At 35.8% G+C, this 6,003-nt stretch overlaps 1 long non-coding RNA gene across 1 annotated transcript; it reads right to left on the bottom strand.

Moving 5' to 3' along the window:
- Nucleotides 1–4,581: 4,581 nt before the first annotated feature.
- Nucleotides 4,582–5,172, bottom strand: LOC141047034 (uncharacterized). The gene is made up of 2 exons (XR_012219736.1): nucleotides 5,117–5,172; nucleotides 4,582–4,656 (listed from the first exon to the last, which is right to left on the bottom strand). It is a non-coding gene; the product is annotated as an uncharacterized lncRNA (long non-coding RNA).
- Between the last annotated feature and the right edge of the window lie 831 nt (nucleotides 5,173–6,003).

Below are 6,003 nucleotides of genomic sequence, written 5' to 3'. Positions count from 1 at the left end.
CTGGATGTCTTCCTGGAGCGTAACAATATTGTATGTTACAGTTATTGTTAGGTTCTTTAGAAGGACGTAGATCTGGGGATTTATTCTGACAGAATTTTATAGGTTGAACTGGATGGACTAATGTCTATTTTCGGCCTTCCTAACTATGTTACTATGTTACTATGTATGGCGTCCGATCTCAATTCCAGCCAAAAAAGTCAAATGGCGCTGCTTCCCTTCCGAGCTCTGCCATGCGCCCAAATAGTCGTTTACCCACACATATGGGGTATCAGCGTACTCAGAAAAAATTGCACAATAACTTTTGGGGTCCTGTTACTCTTGGGAAAATAAAAATTGGGAGTGAAAATATCATTTTTTTGGAAAAAATATTTTTTAATTGTATGGCTGTACGTTATAAACTTCTGTGAAGCCCTTGGGGGTTCAAAGTTCTCACCATATATCTAGATAAGTTCCTTGGGGGTCTAATTTCCAAAATGGGGTTACCTGTGGGGGATTTTCACTGTTTAGGCACATCAGGGGCTCTCCAAACGTGACATGGTGTCCGATCTGAATTCCAGCCAATTTTGCATTGAAAAAGTCAACCGCGCTCCTTCCCTTCTGAACTCTGCCATGTGCCGAAATAGTGGTTCCCCCCACATATCAGGTATCAGCGTACTCAGGACAAATTGCACAATAACTATTGCAGTCCAATATCTCCTGTTACCCTTGATAAAATAAAGAAAGTTGGACCTGAATTAATTTTTTTGTGAAAAAAAGTTAAATGTTCATTTTATTTTTTAAACATTCAAAAAATTCCTGTGAAGCACCTGAAGGGTTAATAACCTTCTTGAATGTGGTTTTGAGCACCTTGAGGGGTGCAGTTTTTAGAATGGTGTCATTTTGGGTATTTTCTATCATATAGACCCCTCAAAGTGATTTCAAACATGATGTGGTCCTTAAAAAAAAAATGGTGTTGTAAAAATGAGAAATCGCTGGTCAACTTTTAACCCTTATAACTTCATAAAAAAAAATTGTTCCAAAATTGTGCTGATGTAAAGTAAACATGTGGGAAATGTCACTTAATAAGTTTTTTGTGTGTGCCATATCTCTGTGATTTAAAGGCATATTAATTCAAAGTTGAAAAATTGCAAAATTTTCAAAATTTTTGTCAAATTTCCATTTTTTTCACAAATAAAGCAATTTATGTGAAATAAATTTTACCATTGACATGAAGTACAATATGTCATGAGAAAACATTGTCAGAATCACCGGGATCCATAGAAGCGTTCCAGAGTTATGACCTCATAAAGGGACAGTGGTCAGAATTGTAAAAATTGGCCCGGTCATGAACGTGCAAACCACCCTTGGGGTAAAGGGGTTAAGATTGATCTCCCACTACCCGGTGACTAATGGTTGGGCTGTATCCACCCTTGGGTCATTCCATATCAAGTGATCCAAAAATGAATATTTTTTTTACCTGATGTCTTTACATTTTTTTTATTTTTTGTTTTTAAGAAGTACAACTTTAGTTAATTACAAATTAAAAGTTTTGAATTTATTTCTTCATCAGTTAATTTTTTACAGACTTCTAAAGTTGTGAAAAAGAGCGAATTTTGGCCTGGTATGGCTTTACATTTTTATTATATCTTGGGCTAGAATTAAGATACAAAGGTGGGAGAGACATCATTTTTCTCAGAACGGTAAAGGCTTTCATTTGATATGTCACAAGACTATGTTTCTTTACATTTTGTTTTTGAGAAATCAAATTCATAATTTTGATGCGCAATTGTGAAAAAAACGTATGTTTTAAAATGGTGAAAAAATGCATGTGCGTTACTTGTGTTCTTGTTTATATTTGTACAGGGATTCAACTTGGGACCTATCAAATTTGTATTTTTTTTCTTAAGCCTTGAATCATCTGATTTTATGTTTGTGAGTTTATTCCTTTTTTCTTTTCACATTACAACGTATTGAACTCAACATTTATATGTAACAATAAAGAAACACAAAAAACAAATCCCGAAGTGCCAGAATAAATCCATCTTAATCATCATAACACAACTTGCTCAGCATTTTCAACCTGAATACACTGAACAAACCAAAAGAAAAAAGGTGATCATATCCTCAAGTGTGATTTTTCTAAGTGGTCTCATCCTAATTATATGTTAAAAACAAGATTAAAAGAACCAATATTTTTACTACCTTTTATACATGTAACAATTCATCACTAAACATATCATGTATGAAGTGTTTAAGAAGAATAGTACAGTAGTTAAATCCTCGTTCTATAAAATATGAACTAATCAAACAATAGTACATTTTTAAACTATCATCAATTTGACCCTTCTAGTGGGTGAAATGTAATCTGGTCCATAAGCGCTTACTAGCAATGGCCATTTCCTTTTGTGTCAAAGAGTATGTGTGGCCGGTCATGGTGTTGGGCTCCACCTGAGTTAATATCTGATTTTTGTTAACTTTTAAAATGTCTGGTTTTCTTGGGTACACAAAGGATGGCGCTGGGCCAGAAGGATGCAAAAAAGTCACTTCTACTTCTTCATTTTCACAATTTTTGGAGAGTACGGTAGCCAGCCACCAGTGCCGATCATATTCACAGGTCACATAACCAGTTATGTCATCCATTGCCAATCTTGTGCCGCCTTCTACCACTTCATGCACTTCACTGTCTTTGCTGAATGAAAAAAATCCTTGTTTTTATTTCTGTTTCACTACATGGAATGACAGTGTGGTATTGCTGAGTCCCTTTGATGCGTTCTGCTTCCTGTAACCAATGCTTTAACAAACTCTCTTCCTCTTTGTAGTCCTTGTTTGTACAATACATGAACTGGATGTTAAGAATATTTTTCTCACTCCATTTGAAAAGTTGCATGGGTGTTAAGATTTGGTCTGAATATGGCCTCTGGAGGCTAGCCCGGGCTGCAAGGCGTTTCACGGTGCCTCCTAAACCATCACATACACCTTTGCCATGAGCAGTGGCAAAAAAGTGCCATTCAGCTTCCTCTCCAAAGTCTTTCTTGTGATGGCATACATTTATAAAGTTTTTCCTGTTTTTATACTGTGCAGAAGAGCCATCCGAGAAGTAGTAGACCTTGCTCAAACTTGGTAGGATGTCTGTTTTTATCACTGAAATCAATTTTTTTTGGAATAAATGAACAGCTATTGAATCGTGAAGTAAGCACTCAGATATCATAACTACACTTTTGTACTTTATTTCTCCATTCTCATTGTAATAGATCGCAAAAGGGTGCACAGTTGTTTGTTCATTGTTCCAGTGAAATGACTGTGCTTCATCCTGAACAACAAAGGAATAGTTATCTGAAAAGTCTAAGCTTATTACTGCCTCATTCTGTTTGATGCTTTCTTTGAGGTGATTGTAGTAGTCAGACTGTTGGCGAGCTATAAATAAGTGTTTCTTAAGGACTATCAGCTGTTCACAAAAACATTCTACAAAAAGTTCTGCACTTTTAAAAACCGTGTCAAGGAGTACATCTGTCAACAGATATCCACTGTTTATAAGTTATATTATCTACCATAGCCTCTTCAAAATAACTTAATATTTTTTCTTTGAGAGCCAATACTGAAGGACATTTTTTGCAAATATTGAGATAACAACTCCAACACTTTTCTGGACACAATATTTGAGACAGACATACTTTGTAATCGCCAAGGTTGGACTCGCCAATCTGAATATCTTTCAGCTTACCCCCTTCAATCATGAGCTTAGTGTTCTGGTGTGTTGTACATACGCATACTGAGTGTGTACCACTACCACCAACCAGGACACAATTCTTCGGTCGCAGGTCAGCAAATTTTGAAAATCCTATTTTGGCAGAAGTGGAATTTTTTCTTTAAAAAGTTCATAGGTTTCTTTCAAATTGATAAGAACCAGCCTCTTCTGGACAGAAGTTTTCGTACCGTTCACTTTTATAGACACACAATCTTTCTTGCCAGGCATATTTCGGCCCACTTCATCACTATTGTAAAAATCTTTCACTTTACCCACTATAGCTTCATCTAATGTTTTGCCTGGTGTCGGATCAGGACAAGACATGAAACCTTTTTGTTCAACTAGAGATTTGGCTTTTCTAGCCGTTCTATTGCTAACGTTAAATTCATTTTCTATTCTTTTGCATGTCCAACTCTTCGGTAGTGTAGTCAGTATCATGAACTGTTCACTTCTGCTATGGGTGGATTTAAATTTATCTTTAAGCTGCAGAATGATCTCTGAATCAGTGTCATTTGTTCCTTCACCTTCTACTGTTTCACCTGCCAGCTCTAGGGTCAATTTTTTTGTAACTTTATCTAATTTTTTTTGGCAATAACCTGGATAATGGATTCTTTTTTTTGCAATGGGTGATTCTTCAATGTTAGAAAGTGATTTATTCAAATACTCTATTATTAAATCAGGATTGATAAAATCCTCTGTGTTGGAAGTTACAGGTTCTTCGAAATTTTGTGCCTGCTGAGCATTTTTCTCTTTTGCAAGTTGCTTTCTACAACTGTCACAAATTTTCATGCCTGCATTGATTGATGGATTTATATGAAACATCCAATCTTGTACCGGCCTAAGATTTTTTCTTGTTGTGTGTCCAGTTTTTTCAAAAGGATTGCAACAGCATATATTATAAAATGCTGTTCTTTGAGAAGTAGCAGCCATTGCTGTGTGAGAAAAATACAGTTAATATTATGTAAGGAAGATGGGTAATAAAAATAAAGATTTACAGTACACTTGAGATATAACTGTTACTATAAAGTGAGTATTAGGGCTAATGCACACACAGCTTTTTCTGTCTGCGGATAAACGCGGCGGTTTTGGCACATTTTTCTACCGAGTTTTCACTATATCTGCATTAGTCTTTTTAATCGCTAGGGAAAATGATGGCAGCTTTTTATATAAATAGTGATAAATGCGTTTATTGCAGATCAAAAAGTAGTGCAAGCAGCGATTTACTCACTCTGTGTTTCAAAAAACACTGCATGTGTTTAACCCCATTGAAATCAAGGGGGGGCATTTTTCTGAACGATGATCACTCAGAATAGCGCTGTGTGTGTATTAGCCCTTAATAACAAAAGCATTAAACTATTAATATAAGTTTACTCAAACTTTAAATACACTCACCAATATTGTAGCACACAGACTCCCTTGATGCCGTAGAGACTATTGTTTGTTCAAGAGTGAACATGTCAGGACATGAAAGCTCTGTCTTCCTGACTCTGCGGTGGGCAGATACTCAACATACCTGACAGAGCTGCTGGCCTGTCCTTTGCTCTGCATTCACTGTCTACCCCTGTTCATTCTCAGGTTGAGCCCTTAGAAAGCTTTCTCCTCTGTCCTCTCCTGCTTCTAAGCTGTAACATAATAAAAAATACAGTAATATCTAAAAATCATGGATTATTTGGTAAATATAGACCCCACACTTCTAGACCACAGGCTGAACAGATCTGAATTCCAGATTTTGGAATTGACACTGTATAGTTTAATTTTTTAAAATATGATCCCATCATGATCCCAACTTGAATTTTGGTACAGATGTGGCTAGGAGCATAGCAGGTACAAGTGCAGTTTTTGATATTTCTAAATTAAACATTTTTTTCAGAAATGTGTTTTAAACTTTTGCGTTTGCATTCGCATGGTTAAAATATTAACAAAGATACTCTTGTGACATATCTGGTCAAAGCCTGTACAGTTCTGGGTAGACTGGTATTTATTTTGTTTGTCTATCTTTTTTCTAGCCTGAGTTATGAGGAGAAATGTTAAGGCAGGCAACACCGAAATTCGCACTTTTTCTGAACTTTGAAAATCAATAAAAAAAATTGAAAAAAACTAGAATTTTTTTTTCCTTCACATTTTGCATTCTCTGACACACTATTACCAAATAACAAAATCTCAAAAGAATTAAAAATATAGAGGTAAAAATCATTGGTTCACTTGGCATGGAATGACCCCCTTGGGGAGGACATGTGAATGTATATTGTCTTCCCTTCCACGTGAACGAAAACTGATTC

Source organism: Dendrobates tinctorius, unplaced genomic scaffold, assembly GCF_039654945.1.
Source record: "Dendrobates tinctorius isolate UK_male_01 unplaced genomic scaffold, ASM3965494v1 ptg000126l, whole genome shotgun sequence".
NCBI lineage: Eukaryota > Metazoa > Chordata > Amphibia > Anura > Dendrobatidae > Dendrobates > Dendrobates tinctorius.
This window is presented reverse-complemented; position numbering and strand designations above follow the sequence as displayed.